General features: G+C 43.8%; 2 long non-coding RNA genes across 2 annotated transcripts in view; one reads left to right on the top strand and one right to left on the bottom strand.

Moving 5' to 3' along the window:
- Positions 1–18,637, bottom strand: part of LOC147346035 (uncharacterized) — a 45,798-nt gene that overhangs the window by 8,894 nt on the left and 18,267 nt on the right. The gene's annotated exons all lie outside the window — the stretch shown is intronic.
- On the top strand, positions 3,612–6,625 carry LOC147346036 (uncharacterized). Its single transcript, XR_015153443.1, has 2 exons — positions 3,612–3,761; positions 4,062–6,625. It is a non-coding gene; the product is annotated as an uncharacterized LOC147346036 (long non-coding RNA).

The raw sequence follows: 18,637 nt of genomic DNA, 5'->3' as shown, positions 1-18,637 counted from the left end.
TTCAGGTTTCCAAGTGGGACAGATTGGAAAAAATACCATCTCTAAGTGCCCTAGAGCAGCTGAAGAGACAATGGCTGAAGATACTAAGGTTTTAGAGAGATGAGATGCCAACAGGGGAGCTGCATTCTGCTATCTGTGTTTCCCTGGGGAGGAGGCTGAGGCCTCCAGACCTCGCCAACCAGAGGGTCTCTTCCATGAAGAGGGGAGAGCCCAACAGGACCACCGGGGGTCTCCCAAGGCTGCAGTGACAGAACTGGAGACCGAGGAGCCTCCTTCAGCTTTCCCCTCAAGGTGTCAGTCACATGTTGAAGATACACTAGAAGGAGGCTAAAAGCTGCGCTAAAAATCTTAAGATAATGGCTAAAATGGTAGCTTTTATGTATCACAATAAGAAAAAAAATTTTTTAAAGTTTTCAACAGACTATCTTTGATGCTAATTTGTGGTTATGGTTGTTTTAATTGCAAAGTCGTATCCAGCTCTTTGTGACCCCATGGACTATAGCCCACCAGGCTCTTCTGTCCATGGGACTTCCCGAGCAAGAATACTGGAGCAAGTCACCATTTCCTTCTCTGAGGGATCTTCCTGATCCAGGGATCAAACCTGTGGCTCCTCCACAGGCAGGCGGCTTCTTGACCACTGAGCCACAAGATGCTAAAGAGAACAACAAAGTTCAAGACTTCCCATGGCTCTTAGTTGAAACATTATCTAACTTACCAGATTAACTAATTACCATACTCTTAGTTGGAAAGCCTGGTGGGCTATGACATAGGAACAGGGGCTGCGAGGGAAGGCCTTGCTGAGAAGATCAGAAAGAAGAGAGGTGAACGCAGGAATCTCTGGGAGAAGATCTCAAACAGAATAGCGACACGAAGCCCAGGCGGTAGGGGCATGTTGTTGGCGTGTTCAGCTCTTACCTGGAGCACAGCAAACCAGGGAATCTGGGGGGAGATGTGGTCAGAAAGAAAGGCAAGGACAAGATGATGTGGTGCCTTGTGCCCAGAAAGGGCTTGGTTTTAGTCTAAGTGATAAATGGAATCATAAGGAAAGAGGATGTCATTTGACCTGGCCTATTTTAAAGGATTATTCAAGCTGATATGAGAAAGGGCTGAGATAACGGGGCAGTGGGGAACAGTGGGAGCAGAGAGTCACAGATTACTGCAGCTATCCTGAACAAGATGGTGGTTTAAGAGTTGGTTATTTGAAGGCTGAGCATCAGTAGGATTTACTGGTGGTTTAGTCACTAAATCACATCTGGCTCTTAGAGACCCCATGGACTGTAGCCCGCCAGGCTCCTAAGTCCATGGGATATCCCAGGCAAGGGTACTGGAGTGGGTTCCAATCTCCTTCTCCAGGGGTCTTCCTGACCCAGGGAAAAAACCCAGATCTCCTGTATTGCAGGTGGATTCTTTACCAACTAAGCTACCAGGGAAGCCCTGAATGATTTCAAAAGGTGGCGAGCTGCGGTTCATGGGGTTGCAAAGAGTCGGACACGACTGAGCGACTGAACTGAACTGAAGGTAAATGAAGAGTTAGTTGTTGTTTAGTCGCTAAGCCATGTCCAACTCTATGCAGTCCCAAAGACTGCCACACGCCAGGCTCCCTTATCTGGAGTTAGGGGTCACTCCAGAGTTTTTGGCTCCAATGTAGCTGCTGAGTGTGAGACAGGCTGATGACCAGGGTTCCACATTGGGGCATCAGTGGTGCATGGCACTTCTGCACAGAGCCACACTCAGAGGAGGCGGGGGCTTCACTCAATCCCCGTTCTAAGGTAGCTTTGGGTGTGGCTTCATTAAGCTTACAAAAGGAGCCCCCAGAGAGCGTGCAGCAGGAAAGACACTCAGGGTTCAACACAGTGCCTTAAATGTGGGAGGATTCAATATGTTTGTTGAATGAATAAATGATGAGCAAGACTGAGAACCAGAAAAACTGTAAAATGAGAAGAGTGGACAATATGACCTTGGCAGTCCCACCTAGCTTCATCAGCTTCTCACAGTAAAACGATTGACACTTTTCAGGAGGGCAGACTGAAGAGGCGTTAAAAGAATGGCCTTCAGAGCCAGACAAACCAGGGCAGGAGTTAACAGCTCTGTCACTTAGAGTATGACATAACCAGTGCATGCAAATTCTCCAAGTTTTCTGCACCTTCAAGGTACAAGGTTATTGCAGGAATTGAATAAGATGCTACTGAAACTTACTACAGGGCCTGGTACATTAGTAACTCTTTAAATACTGAGAGCTGTTATCATTCTTGTCAGTATTGCACAGGTGGTGGTGATGAATCAGAAAGCCTCTTGGAGAAGTCAGAATTTGAGCTGAGCCTTAACAACTAGGTAGAATTTAGAGGGGGCTTCCCAGGTGGCGCTAGTGGTAAAAAACCTGCCTACCAAGGCGAGAGATGCAGGCGACGAGGGTTCAATCCCTGGGTTGGGAAGATTCCCTAGAGAAGGGCATGGCAACCCACTCCAGTGTTCCTGCCTGGAAAAATCCCATGAACAGAGGAGCCTGGCCGGCTATAGTTCATGGGGTCACAAAGAGTGGACACAACTCAGCGAGTGAGCACGTGTGTGCACACACACACACACACGCATGCACACACACACACACACACACACACAGGATTTACAGAGAACCAGGGGAGCAAGGTGGGAGAGAGGGGTCATGCAGGGGAAGGTTCATGGAGGCAGGAGAACAGGAGGGGTATTTCAGGCAGTGGTGGGGGCTCCAAGGAAAAGAGAATTACCAGGTAGGAGAGACCAAGGAAGTCGCAGCCCATAGGCCACATATGGGTGCTTACGCTGCAATCTCTAAGGAAAATTGCACAAAGGAGACTCTGTGACCCCAGTACTCTCTAAGCCACTGGGCCCTCCCCACTTCCTAAATGCTCAAACTCTGGAGGATGGATACAGAGCACATGTCACTTCTAAGCCATAGAGTCATTTCAAATGCTGACATTTTTGAAAAATTAATTTCATTCTATAAACCTTATTCCACAGATATGAATTGACCATTACTCATTAGCTCATATTAAAGTCAGCAGAGACCAAAGGCAAAAGTGGAAATGTCTTCCCAGGCCCAGATGAAAAAGACCAAAGTAGCACTTTTAGAAGAAATACACAAAGGGATTTTCCAAAACGTGTACAACCTTGTTTTATAATTCAGGGCTTGAAAGAGAAGCCAGGTGGCCTATCTGCAGAAGCAGAACTCAGGAGGCTGATAACTCAGCTCATGGGTGTGCATTTCAGGTACAAAGTGTCTGCTGGGGTGCCCAGAAAAGTAAGGTGGGGGATACGGGTAGCCAGGTTAACCTGACACAGCTGCTGAATTATCCAGATGCTCCCTGGCACAACCCTTGCCCCCTCTTTCAACATAGAAAACAGGCAAAAACCTTTTTATCAGGAAAACTATAGTGGGAGGCATGTCAAGGAGACTTCCCCCCAAAATACTAAAACATGACCTACGTAAGTAACGTCCAAACACCTCCAAGGGCTTCCCTGGTGGCTCAGATGGTAAAGAATCCACCTGCAATGCAGGAGACGTGGGTTCGATCCCCAGGTTGGGAAGATCCTCTGGAGAAGGGAATGGCCACCCACACCAGTATTCTTGCCTGCAGAATCCCATGGACAGAGGTGCCTTGGTGGGCTACAACCCATGGAGTTGCAAAGAGTTGAACACAACTGAGCAACTAGCAAAAAAAAGAAACACCTTCAAGGGAAAACAGTGTGGAAATGTTAGAAATACGATCACCTGGGAAATCAGCACTGTAAGTGAAGACGCACATCGTGGATCCATGCGTCCTTTGACCATGTAAATACTGCATGTTTTTCATTCATTAGCGGCTGAAATAAAAACCTATGGCCTTTCGTCACAAGGAGATAACCCACTGCTACGTGAATTTTTTTCTTCCTCCTCCAATCATTTAATCAGTCAATTCCTCTGACTTGCTCTCAGCTGTCAGACCCTTGATGTCACTTCAGGGCTCCAGAATCACCCCCATATGCCTGTGATCCTAGTAAACTGCTCCTCGTCACAAAATTATTTCTTTTTGGATGATTTCCTACAGAACTCCAGGAGGCTCCTGTTCAGATGTAAGCGTGCCTGCCTCCCACACTGAACACTCTACTGGTCATTCTCACCTGGACAGCAATTCATTTCTCAGGTAACTAGCTGCCACATTGAAAAAGGAGAAAAGTGTCTTGGGGCAGGGTTTTCTGGACAGTGACAGCTGAAGAGAAGAAATCGAGGTCCGGTGTACTCTGTGGAGCAGTGAGATCAGGGAGTTACCCAGAAAATGCAGTGGAGTGGAATCCGGCCCGAGAGCGGCAACTCTTGAGCCCGCATTCCTAGAGCGCGTGCTCCACACCAAGAGAAGCCACTGAAGTGAGAAGCCCTCACACCACCCACCACCACGAGAGAGCAGGCCCTGCTTGTCACAGCTACAGACAGACTGCACGCAGCTAGACCCAGCACAGCCAGCAATAAACAAACAACAAATTAATTTTTTAAAGAGTCCTTACTGAAGCAGTAAAATATCTATATTAATTGTATTAAATTTTATCATCTTTGTAATATTCTGTATAGGGATGGTTGTCCTGAGGTAAAGCACTTGTACAACTGAATTGCAAGCCCAACTGTCACACTTAAGATTTATGCTCTTTTAGTGAAAATTGTAATGATATAAGTGTGGCTTCACAGGCAGTTGTGAGAAAGAATACACAGAGATCTCATGAACACTTAACTCAGGATCCCATGATGCTACCATCTTGCAAAACTATAGCCCAGTATCACAGCCAGGATACTGCCTTCAATACTAGTCTCCCATCTTAGTCAGATCTCCCCAGTTTCATCTGTACACCTGTGTGTGTGTGTACGTGTGTGTGTGTGTGTGTATTTAGTTCTACAGTTTTATCATGTGTTCAGGTATCCACCACAGTCATCTGACAACTGTTTTCCATTTCTAAGCTTCTCTCATTTCAAAGATGTTACGTAAAGTGGAATATATAGCATTTGACACTTTGGGATTGGCTTTTTTCACTCAGCATAATTCATCTAAATTGTTGCACGCATCAGTACTTCATTCCTTCTTATTGCTGACTGCTGTTCCCCAGTGTGGATGTACCGCAGTTTGTTTATCCTGTTGAAGGACATCTGGGCTGTTTCCACTTAGGGGCTATTACAAATAAATCTGCCATGAACATTCACGCACTGATTTTTGTGTGAACACAAACTTTCATTTCTCTGGGAAAATGCCCAAGAGTGTCATTACTGGATCGTATGATAATAGCATGATTTGTTTTGTAAGAAACTGCCAAGCTGTTTTCCAGAATGGCTGTAGCTTTTACATTCTCATCAGCAATGTATGAGTGATCAACTTCTCTTCATCCTTGTCAACAACACCAAACACCAAATTGTTGTCACTATTTCAGGCACTCCAGCGGATATATAGTGATAGCTCATTGTGGTTTTAATTTGCATTTCCTTGAAGGCTAATGATGCTGAACATCTTTTCATGTGCTTATTTGCCATCTGTATATCATCTGTATTCAGAACAGCTTTTGCCCATTTTCCGATTGGACTTTTTTTTTTTTTAACTGTTGAAAATGATTTTTATTGAAGTGGAAATTTGCTTACTTTTCTCAACAGGAAGTCCATCTTGTAAAATTCATTTAACTGGAAGTTAGCTTTACCCTAGAGCAGTTTCAGAGGTGGTGCTGAGGGTTGTTTATGCCCGCTTGGTAAGTACTAGGGTTTTTTTTAATCTTTTGTTTTCGGCTGCGCTGTATAGCCGCACAAGGGCTTTCTCTGGTTGTGGTCCCTGGGCTTCCCCTCGCGGTGGCTTCTCTTGCTGTAGAGCGTGAGCTCTAGGTTCACGGGCTCAGCAGTTGCATCCCCGGGGTCCAGGACTTGGGCTCCATGGCTGCGGCGCAGGGGCTTAGTTGCTCTGTGGCACGTGGGGTCTTCCCAGAGCAGGGATTGGACCCATGTCCCCTGTAGTGGCAGGCAGATTCTTTACCACTGGACCATCCGCGAAGTCCTAGTACCAGTTTTGTAAGACAGGATCAGAAAACAATAAAGCATGTCGACGCCTTAGATGCTTAGGTTTTCCCACCTTCTAGAGATAAAGATTCACACATACACACACACCCTTCCCACGACTCTGCTGATTTATACCCATTTCTCTGAGCAAAAGGGTGCCAAACCCAGGTGAAGACAGAGACTGAAGTGGCTTGTTTCCACCCAGAGCACCTGCCCAGTCTGTTCCACAGCAGTGGGCTTGAGGATCACCTGGACACAGCTGAGCAGGTTCCTCCTGGGTGATCACTAGCTCACTCTGTAGAAACTGGGCCCAGAACAGACTCAGTTTCCAGAGTCACATGGCCAGGGGGTGTGGACAAGAGTTAAGGAATGGACGGCAGATGCCTGTAAACTCAGGGTTTGGAGGCTAGGAATTGGAGGGCAGTCGGCGAGGAGGAAGGTGACTGGTGTGTATTATCCGACCTTAGTCAGCAATCCCAATCCTTCAGTTCTCTGCCACTACCTACCTTATCAAGGCTCTTAACATATCAGCACCAGCCAGCACTCCACAACATAGAAAGCTTTTCTAAGCCTGACAAAAGACCTTAAAAATGTATCTGGAAGTGCCCTTCATTGCAAGCTTTGATTCCACTGTCCGTCCATCCTTTGATGTCACATAAAAAGATTCATCACGCTGACCTTGTCCTGCTGAACATGATTCTACCACTTGCTCAGAGGAACTGAAGATGTCTGCTTTCTCCTTCAGAAAAAAAGAGGACAAAACTTTTCCCATTTGCACTCTCTTTTCAGTTCCTCTTAGGAGATATGCAGACAGGGAAACACCCTGATTGGTTGTGCTATTTTTAAAAGAATTTCTAATAGCAAATAATTTGTTCCATCTGGGAAAAGGCTGATGGCACGTTCAACAACCAAGCATGAATCAGGATGGGTCATTTCCAGCATTAAAAAAAAAAAAGTTTATTTAGATCCACATTGCACTGGTCATTCAGTGTCACTGGCATTTCCTGACCCTAAAGAGGGGCCAAGCCGTTGGCTGCTCTTCTCATCCCTTGGGGCTTCCCTGGTGGCTCAGTTGATAAAGAATCTGCCTGCAATGCAGGAGACCCCGGTTTGATTCCTAGGTCAGGAAGAGCCCTTGGAGAAGGGATAGGCTACTCACTCCAGTATTCTGGCCTAGAGAATTCCATGAAGTATATAGTCCATGGGGTTGCAGAGTCAGACATGACTGAGCGACTTTTAACCCTCAACCCTTGAGGCCATTTGCCTATCATAACAAAGACACTTCGTTCACCACCCCTCCACTCCTCCGTGGTTTCTGCCAGCAGTTTCAGGGTGGCCGTGGTGGGGGCCATGGTGGTTCACACTGTGGGGCTAGTGAACTTAACCCAGCCATCAGCAAAGGCATGAGGTAGTGTCACACACCAGTGGCCAGGCTTTTGGCCTCTCTGGGTGCTGTTCCCAAAGCACACAGCCTCTCATTGGAGAAGGGGGAGCAGAAACAGCCAGCAAGAATATAGGGAGAACAGAGATAAAATGGGTCCTAGGGCCTCATTCTGACCCATCCAGCTCTCATCTGCCCTCCAGGGCCTCCTTAATTAAAGGCATTCATAAAAAGGAAGGGAAGAGCAGTCACTTGTACACTCACGTTTATAGCAGCATATTCACAGCAGCCAAAAGGTGGAAACAACCCAACTGTCCCTAAATGAATGAATGGATAAACAAAATCTGTGGTATAACTGTCGGTGGGAATGTGAATTGGTGCAGCCACTATGCAGAACAGTATGTGTGCATGCATGCATGCTAAGTCACTTCAGCTGTGTCCGAATCCATGCAACCCTACTGTACCTCACCAAGCTCCTCTGTCCATGAGATTCGCCAAGCAAGAATACTGGAATGGGTTGCCGTGCCCTCCTCCAGGAGATCTTTGCAACACAGGGATCGAACCTGCATCTCTTATGTCTCCTGCATTGGCAAGTGGGTTCATTACCACTATCGCCACCTGGGAAGCCCAGAGAATAGTGTGGAATTCCCTTAAAAATCATGATCCAGCAATCCTTTTCCTGGGTATATATCCAGAAAAGATGAAACTCTAATTTGAAAAGATACATACACCCCAGTGTTCATAGCAGCACTATTTATAATAGCCAAGACATGCAAACAGTGCCCTTCAACAGAAGACTGAAGATGTGGTATAGATAGAAAATGGAATATTACTCAGCCATGAAAAGAATGAACTATTATCATTTGCAGCAACATGGAAGGACCTAGAGAATATTATACTTAAGTGAAGTAAGTTAGAGAAAGACAAATATTATATGACATCACTTACCTGTGGAATTTAAAAATAATACAAATGAATCTATATTCAAAACAGAAATAGTCACAAATTTATGGTTACCAAAGGGGAATGTGGAGGAAGGAAAGGGTGTAACTCAGTGGTAGAGAGCATGGTTAGCACCCAGAGGGCCTGGGTTCAACTGCCAGCACCTCCAGGTTTGATTGATAAAAATAATAACTTTGGGACTTTCCCGGTGGTCCAGTAGTTAAGACTCTGTGCTTCTACTGAAGGGGTCACAGGTTCAATCCCTGATCAAAGGACTAATAAGATCCTGCATGCCACACGGCACAACCAAGGGGAAAAAAGAAAGGAAAGTGGAAAGTGGGGTGGGCAGGTGAAATAGGGAGTGTGGAATTAACATACAACTTCTATCAGTTCAGTTCAGTTACTCAGTCGTGTCCAACTCTTTGCGACTCTATGGACTGCAGCACGCCAGGCTTTCCTGTCCATCACCAACTCCTGGAGCTTGCTCAAACTCATGTCCATTGAGTCAGTGACGCCATCCAACCATCTCATCCTCTGTCATCCCCTTCTCCTCCCGCCTTCAATCTTTCCCAGCATCAGGGTCTTTCCCAATGAGTCAGTTCTTTGCATCAGGTGGACAAAGCATTGGAGTTTCAGCTTCAGCATCAATCCTTCCAATGAATATTCAGGATTGATTTCCTTTAGGATGGACTGGTTGGATCTCCTTGCAGTCCAAGGGACTCTTAAGAGTCTTCTCCAATACCACAGTTCAAAAGCATCAATTCTTTGGTGCTCAGCTTTCTTTATGGTCCAAATCTCACATCCATACATGACTACTGGAAAAACCATAGCTTTGACCAGATGGACCTTTGTTGGCAAAGTAATATCTCTGCTTTTTAATATGCTGTCTAGGTTGGTCATAGCTCTTCTTCTAAGGAGCAAGCATCTTTTAATTTCATGGCTGTAGTCACCATCTGCAGTGATTTGGGAGCCCAAGAAAATAAAGTCTCTCACTGTTTCCATTATTTCCCCATCTATTTGCCATGAAGTGATGGGACCAGATGCCATGATCTTAATTTTCTGAATGTTGAGTTTTACGCCAACTTTTTCACTCTCCTCTTTCACTTTCATCAAGAGGTTCTTTAGTTCTTCGCTTTCTGCCATAAGTGTGGTGTCATCTGAGTATCTGAGATTATTGATATTTCTCCCAGCAATCTTAATTCCAGCTTGTGCTCCTTCCAGTCCAGCATTTCCCATGATGTACTCTGCATAGAAGTTAAATAAGCAAGGTGACAATATATAGCCTTGACGCACTCCTTTCCCTATTTGGAACCAGTCTGTTGTTCCATGTCCAGTTCTAACTGTTGCCTCTTGACCTGCATACAGATTTCTCAGGAGGCAGGTGGTCTGGTATTCCCATCTCTAGAAGAATTTTCCACAGTTTGCTATGATCTACATAGTCAAAGGCTTTGGCTTAGTCAATAAAGCAGAAATAGATGTTTTTCTGAAACTCTCTTGCTTTTTTGATGATCCAACGGATATTGGCAATTTGATCTCTAGTTCCTCTGCCTTTTTTAAATCCATCTGGAAGTTCACGGTTCACATACTGTTGAAGCCTGGCTTGGAGAATTTTGAGCATTACTTTGCTAGCATGTGAGATGAGTGCAGTTGTGCAGTAGTATGAGCATTTTTGGCATTGCCTTTCTTTGGGATTGGAATGAACACTGACCTTTTCCAGTCCTGTGGCCACTGCTGAGTTTTTCAAATTTGCTGACATATTGAGTGCAGCACTTTCACAGTGTCATCTTTCAGGAATTGAAATAACTCAACTGGAATTCCATCACCTCCACTAGCTTTGCTCATAGTGATGCTTCCTAAGACCCACTTGACTTCACATTCCAGGATGTCTGGCTCTAGTCCACTGATTACACCATCGTGGTTATCTGGGTCCTGAAGATCTTTTTTGTACAGTTCTTCTATGTATTCTTGCCACCTCTTCTTAATATCTCTGCTTCTGTTGGGTCCATACCATTTCTGTCCTTTATCGAGCCCATCTTTGCATGAAATGTTCCATTGGTATCTCTGATTTTCCTGAAGAGATATCTGGTCTTTACCATTCTATTGTTTTCCTCTATTTGTGCTGATCTCTGAGGAAGGCTTTTTTATTATCTCTCTTTGCTATTCTTTGGAACTCTTCATTCAAATAGGATATCTTTCCTTTTCTCCTTTGCCTTTAGCTAAAGGCAAAGGACAACTACCATACATAAAATATATAAGCAATAAGGATTTACTGTATAGCATGGGTAATTATATTCAATATCTTGTAAAAATCTATAATGGAAAATAATCTGAAAAATATAAATATATAACTGACTCACCTTGCTGTACACCTGAACACAATATTGTAAATCAGGTATGCTAAATTGCTTCAGTCATGTCTGGCCCTTTGCAACCCTATAGACTGCATCCCACCAGGGTCCTCTGTCCTTGGGATTCTCCAAGCAAGAATACTGGAGTGGGTTGCCATGCCCTCCTCCAGTGGATCTTCCCAACCTAGGGATCTATAAATCAACTGTACTTCAATTTTTAGAATGCAGTGCATACATACCATAGAATATTATTCAATCATATAAAAGAAAGGAATTCTGGTATATGTTATAACGTGAATGAATCTTGAAGACATCATGCTAAATGAAATAAGCCAGATACAAAAAGAACAAATATTGTATGATTCCACTTATGTAAGGTACTGAGAGTAATTAAATTTGCAGAAACAAAAAGTTGACTAGGCATTATCAGGAGCTGGGAAAGTGGAGAATATGCAGTTGTTTAATGAGTAGAGAGTTTCATTTTGGCATGATGAAATGGTCTGAAGATGATAGTGATGGTTGTGCAATAATAATGTGAATGTACTTAATGCCACTGAACTACACACTTAAAACGGTCAGAATGGTGGACCTTAATAGGGATATGCTAAGTGAAATGTCAAAAACAAATACCATGTGATTTCACTTACAAGTGGAATCTAATAAACAAAACAAATGAAGAAGCAAAACAAAATCAAACTGATAGATACAGAGAACAGACTGGTGGTTGTCAGAGGGAAAAGCGGGTTAGGGGTTAGGCAAAATGGATCAAGGAAGTCAAGAGATACAGACTTCCAGTTATATAATAAATAAGTCAAAGGGATGTAATGCATAGCATGGCAATCACTGTCAATAATATTGTTGTGCAAATCTGAAAGTTGCTAAGAAAGTAAATCTCAAAGAAAGTCTTTTTTTCTTGTAATTTTTCTCACCACAAGAAAAGAAAATTGTAACTTTGTCTGATGACAGATGGTAATTAGACTTACTGTGAACATTCTGCAATGTATACAAATGTTGAATTGTTGTACACCTGAAACTAACATATCATTGTATGTCAATTATACTTCAATTAAAAAGAAAAATCCAACTTTAGAAACTTGTTATTTAACTTAAAACATGAAAATAAGAAATAACAGTATTCCTCGTTATAGATACCTACACATACCAATTCCCATAAGATAAATATATCAGAGAAAAAGAAAAAAATGGGGATTTCTCTGATGGTCCACTGGCTAAGACTCCGTGCTCCCAATGCAGGGGACAGGGTCTGATCCCTGGTCAGGGAACTAGATCCTACATGCCACGATCAAGAGTTTTCATGCCACAAGTAAAGATCTCCACATGCTGCAACTAGCCAAATAAATAAACAGATATTTTTTAAGAAAGAAAATAGACTTTCTTCATTTAAAAGAAAAAGAAAAACATGGTTAAAATGTTAAATTTTATGTTATGTATCTTTGGCCATGATTTTTTAAAAAGGACGTTAAATATATTTAAGCTTTTCACTGCCTCCAGGTCCTTTTCTAAAGGAAGGCTTCTGGGTGTCATGGTTGCTAAGTGAAGCAATGATTAGTGACTTAATTACCCAGTGACGCGCTGGTAAATGTTTAACAATGGGCTCTCCAACACGAACAAAAAATACTCGCGTGCAAATATTGGTACACAAGTTTAGTATAAATTTTACTGATGTAAAGGATAAGGAGTCACCCAATTTATTACTGCTACTAACAATAAAACATACAACATTCTAAGTTCCACATAGCAATTGATTTTCATGGAATTTCACTGACTTGCAGAACTCCTGGGTCTGCAGCCAACAGTAGTGACAATCGATAAACAAGTATAGTTCTGTCGAAAATGTTGACTGATATTTCATGTATTTTAATAAGACACAAGTGAAATGATGTCATGATGTAAGCAATTTTTCGGATGAATCAGATGAAGGTTTTTGAATACTGGAAAAATATTTCCTCAATTTTTTTGTGTTATTCAGAATGTAACGGCCACACGCACAACATGTTTTTAAGCTGAATCTATATTATTATTGTCTCCACCATACTACTGCATCTAGGCAATCAATAAAACAGTATTTTTAAGCCTCAATGTATAGCCTTTCCTGATTGGCATAGTGTGAATACTTCCACTGTGGCAGATTTCAATCTACCAATGTGAAGTCACTTGAAGGCAGAGTCACGGAGGGGTCACAGAGTCCAACATGACTGAGTGACTAACACTTTCACTTCACTTTCATGCAGTGACAACCACTGCATAGAATGTTCACACAATAGACATACAGTGATAGATGTATAGACAGTAAATATGCTAAAATTATTAGAACGTGATGAGTTTTTAGTATTATGTGTTTTAAATATAATGTATTGAGTTGTGCGTGTGCGTGCATGCTAAGTTGCTTAAGTTGTGTCCAACTCTTTTTAACCCCATAGGCGGTAGCCTGCCAGGCTCCTCTGTCCATGGGATTCTCCAGGCAAGAACACTGGAGAGGGTTGCCATGCCTTCCTCCAGGAGGATCCCAGGGACGGCTGCCCTTTAAATGGGGTTTCATTATTGTGAGAAGATAGCACAGAAAGAACCAGAGGAAAAAGTTAGTGAGCCTGAGGGAAGGTCCTTGACCCCACTGGCCATGCCCTCCACGTCTCTGAGCTGATCTCGCCCCATCCTGGCATCCAAACAGAAGTCTCTGTGAACTGCTCGGCCACAGCGGACTCGAGGGAAGCTTGGGGGATGAGGCGCAGGGAGACCAGCTCGCCCAGCTCTCCCACTGCTGTCGGACCTGCCCTGCTGTCACTTTTCACACAAGCACTCTGCATAGCTGCCACCTTCTCGCAGAGTTGCAGATGGAAAGAGAGATGCAATACCTCGGCCTCCTAGCTCCAGGCCTGTCTGAACATTTTTCTGCAGCCCACCCCCTCCCCTGGATTCAGCCCAGGAAAAGTCTACCCAGAAGTTCATCCACGCTTTCTTTTCCTACTTCCCCTCCTTCAAAAACCTCGACGACAGACCCTCCAGGGGGGAAAAAAAAAAAAATGTGCAGGTTTGTGGTATTTGCCAACTTCTGTGCTAAAGACACTTCTGCCACAGCTGATTTCAAGCTCCTGGACATGAAGTTGAGAAGAGAGGTCTACAGTCAGCTCTCAGGAACAGGTGCAGGCACACCCCTGAATGTTGAGGCCACTGGTTATTGATGGTCAAAGCCGAACTTCCAGAATTTAAAATCCTTCTCTGTCTTAAAAATCCAGCTCTTGACAACAGAAGCCTTTGCTTTCAAGACTTCTGTCCTTGCAGTGCATCTATTTTACCTATTTTAGAATTCAGAGCTAAGACTTTGTCTGTCAACTCTCTCCTGATACTACATTTAAGCTCCTACTCCATGTCCCCAGTGGTAAGAGAAGGTCAGTGGGTACAAGAAAACATGGAGAAAAACAGACCTTGGGACTTCCCTGATGGTCCTATGGCTAAGACTCTGCACTCCCAATGAAGAGGGTTCATCCTTTATCCAGCCTGGGTTCCATCCCTGGTCAGGGAACAAGATCCCACGTGCTGCAACTAAGGGTTTGCATGCCACAGCTAAGATCTGGTGCAGCCAAATAAATAAATAAATACTAAAAAAACCAAATTACTATCTCAAAACATTATCCACTTAAAACCTTTTTTTAGGATTTAAAATAGCAACTACACTGCCAATAGAGGCCACACTAACAAATCTCTAGCAAACTTGGGATGAAATTAAAGGAGAGGCCAGGTACTAGGAATCCTCCATGAATGAAGGAGGGAAAGATGGAGGGAGAGGGTGAGGGAGAAAAGAGAGAGAATGGATACAGAAGAAGGGAGGGGAAGTAGAGGGAAAGAAGAAAATTGCTATGTGCTAAGAGTTACCAAAAATGTGATATATTTTGTTCACATTTAACAAATTAATGGTTTCAGCACAGGCACTTGCTAGGTACAACTGTATGCCTAACCTCATTTGCAGCTGTCATAAGACTAGACTGGAGTTCATGAAGAAGGCGAGGCGCAGGTCACCAAGGGGCCCTCCCTAACCTCCCCCCACCCCCAGGGCCCATGGCCACTGCAGGAACGGGAGCTGAGCTGCCGCCATCAAGTCAAAGCTCAGTTTTTGTTCCCAGTGCCTTCCCTCTTTCCTGTTCCTCTTGAGACTGGAGGGTCAAGTTCTATACCCCACCTCCAGCTTCCAGCCTGGTAGGAGACCCCAGCGGTGACAGAGTCGGGCTGTGGATACTCTGGTCCTTTGACACCTGGCCCTGAGATGTCTAAGACCCCATCTGGAGAATGAAAAGTAAGAGAATCTTAAATATCAGGACTATCTTCTGATCACTTGCAAACTGTCTTCTTTCCTGCCCCTCTCACTCTGACACACAGAGGGCTGTCTGGGGTACCTCGAAGTGCCTTTGACTTTAAACAGTGAGAAATAATTAAAAGCGAGAAGTGACAAAGACATCAGGTTCCAATTAGCCTAACTGCCAATTCCTTCTGGAACCTGGGGAAAGCATGGGAGCAAGCCCAGGGGCGTCTCTGTCTACTAGGTGTGTGACTTCTCAAAAGTTTGCTTGGCCTTTCTTAGCTGTGGTTCCCCCATAGGTAAGTGGAAATGATGCTTACACTATGAGGTCAACATAAGGAGTAAGTGGGGCTTCAACAGTGGTGGTAAAGAATCCACCGGCCAAAACAGGAGACTCGTATTCCTTCCCTGGGTTGGGAAGATCCCCTGGAGAAGGAAATAGTAACCCACTCCAGTACTCTTGCCTGGAGAATCCTAAGGACAGAGGAGCCTGGAGGGCCACTGTCCATGGGATCGTCACAAAGAGTGGGACAGGATTTAGTGACTAAACAACAACAAAGGAGTAAGTGACAGTAACAAGAGTGATTTGCAAATCAATGGGTTTTGTTTGGGTTTTTTCTTTTTTATTGTTTCCCCTTTCCAGTGCCTCCTATTCTAGTCCCCTCTCTACATACAGTCACTGTTACCAATATAATGTATACGCCTCCAGGCTTCTCTTTAAGGAGTCGCCCCTAGGAAAGATATCTGTGTGTGTGTGTGTGTGTGTTAACAGAAGTGACCCATCCATTGTTTCATTAAACGATGTAGCTTAGATGACTTTCTATGTCAGTACAATTAGGTCTACCTCATTTTAGAATGTAGCAGCACGGTCTTCTATAAAAGCGGTGTGTTTTTATGACTATTTCTTGTTGTTTTGAATTTTTCCACTGTTATAAATAACACTGCAGTGAAGAAAGTACTTGTACTTGCTTCCTTCAGCACATGGTTTAAGTTTCTCCCTGGGGTAGAGATTAATAGTAGAACTTCAGGGTAGTGGGTTATACAAAGTGATCTCTTTTTTGAAGACTAAATATCATTTATTGCTGTTCAATTTCAGAGTGACTTCTTAAGTGGCTGTACTCACACCCACATTCCCTCCAGCTGAGCATGAGTATACTCAATGAATTTGAATTTCCTCCGTTAAAGTGAGGCTGAGCACCAGTGTATATAAATCTTGATCATTTTTATTATTTATTCTGTGAATTACTGGTTTATACCCTTGGCCCATTTTTTCAATTAGATCCTATTTTTCCTTAGATGATGTGTTGATTCTAATCCTTAGTTTTGTGTGGTTGTTGTTGCTTGTCAAAACTAGAGCTCTATACAGACCAATGTTACCCTTATTCAATGCTAATTTCCTTAAAGACGAGAGGTATTTTATCTTTTAACCACAGCATCTGCAGACAGCCTCCCCCAGAACCACTCTCCATGAATGCTGGTGGATTGAAGTGTCTCTAGAGGTTGGATGCCCATGCCTCCTGAGGACTGTAACTTTATTTTTTGTATTGATGCATTTATTTACGTACCTGGTCTTAGCTGTGGCACACGGAACTTTGATCTTTGTTGGGGCATGTGGGATCTAGTACCCTGACCAGAGATCAAAAGATCAAACTTGGGCCATCTGGATTCAGAACTCAGTCTTAGCCACTAGACCACCAGGGAATTCCCTGGAACTTTTTTAAAATGACCTATTTTATCACATCACGACTGACTGCTCATTAGAAGGATGGGGCTATGTATGAATTCTAGAACTGGGAGAGCAAGCCAAAGGTAACCACTGGCCCGTCAGTGTCTATCCTGTGCTGTAGATACTATTTGACAGATCACAGGATAAAAGGAAAGCCAATGTTTATAGGACACTTACCATACGTGCTGGGCTTCCCTGGTGGCTCAGACAGTAAAGAATCCACCTGTTATGCGAGAGACCCATGTTCGATCCCTGGGTCAGGAAGACCCCCTGGAGAAGGAAATGGCAACCCACTGCAGATTTTGCCTGGGAAATCCCATAGACAGACGAACCTGGCAGAATACAGGCCATGGAGTCGCAAAGAGTCAAACACACCTGAGCAACTAACACTTTCTTTCACTTACTGTATGTGTCAGGTCAGAGATAAGTGAGTTTTATACCCACATTCTCATTTAATCCTCACAAGCACATGATGAGGTAGGTTTATCCATCAACCTTCTGTGAATTTGATTAGTGGGATCGGTCTCCCAAAGCCTGATTTGCCCTTGGGGATCTGATGATGCTGAGTATCTGAACTTGCAAAGCTAAGAGTGAGGAACATGGTGACTCTGCCAACATACAGTCACCCTGAGGGTGCCAGGCTGAAACAGATGGCTGGACTCTCTCTAAAATTTCTTGATTACCAAAGAGATCATCTGTTCCAGCCCTTGGTTGACCCGGGGAACTAATCAAAGTCGTGCTTTCCTTGTAAGATGCGAGGCTCCAAATACGCAAAACCCAAACTGCAGGAGAGAAGTGATAGGTGGAGTTCAAAGGCCAGGCCCTGCAGAAACTCAAACTGTTTCAATCAAAAGTTTTACTTTCAGGCTTGCCTTTCATAAATAGAAACAAAGATGCCTTCCACTAGATACAGTCGACAGATCTCAAGCTTGGGGTGGGGAATGCATTGGCAAGGATCCTAACTTCCCAGGAAAGAAGAGAAACCCCCATTCCCCACCCCACCCCCCCATACTATACTACTACAAAATGTAAATCTCCAAAAGAGAATTACAGTCATTCTGACATGATACAGCTTTCAGCCTCATTGCAGACTGAGCTGATGAGTCCTGAGCTGATGGCCTGTGGCATGTGGCTCACCCGTCCGCTGCCCTCACATAATCTAAACCAGCAGGCACAGGAGGGGCTGGTGTGCTGTTACTGCACTAAGATGAAAGTGGCTGGTGAAGTGAGTCTGGCTTGGTAATTAGACACTTTATTGTAGCTCTCAACAGTAAAGTGAGGCCCAACAACTTTCTTTGACAGCAAAGTATTCCTTCTTTCTACCAGACATCGATACTGGTCTAAGAGGTCTATGCTTATAGCAATGAAAGCATAACATATGGAGACTGAAGATAAAACTCATCAACAGTACATACTAATGATTTGAAGGACAATGCAACCATCTCCAAATATATTCTTAGGCATGGATTAATGGAGACCCCATTGCGTCGACATGGATGTATTTTTAAACTGTTAAATGTATCTATATTTATTATAGTTCATTTATACATATTTAACATATATATTTCCTAAAGGCTCTTTTCCCTTCTAATCCATATCTTCTTGAAATTCATGATGATACAGTATCCTGGTGTCCTCATTCACTCAACCCTCTCCTTTATCCTCAATCAGATAAGATTGTAAACAATGAGCCTGGTGTTTGTGGGTTTTCAGCTTAAGGATGTGGGGAGGTGTACAAAAGGCCATCTATTTGTAAGACTGTGCCTGCACACACAGGGGCAGAATCCTTCCAACAACCATTCCAACTGTCTCTTTCAATCAAGCCAAGCGTGGTGATCTGTCCGCGCCCCAGTGTGATCGGAACATCTAATCCTTCCAAATCTCCATGGCCGTG

This window comes from Bos grunniens, chromosome 24 (genome assembly GCF_055505025.1).
Source record: "Bos grunniens cultivar Pamir isolate PY7600 chromosome 24, Bosgru_T2T1.0, whole genome shotgun sequence".
Taxonomy (NCBI): Eukaryota; Metazoa; Chordata; class Mammalia; order Artiodactyla; family Bovidae; genus Bos; species Bos grunniens.
The sequence above is the reverse complement of the archived record's forward strand: the minus strand, read 5'-3'. Positions and strand labels throughout refer to the sequence as shown.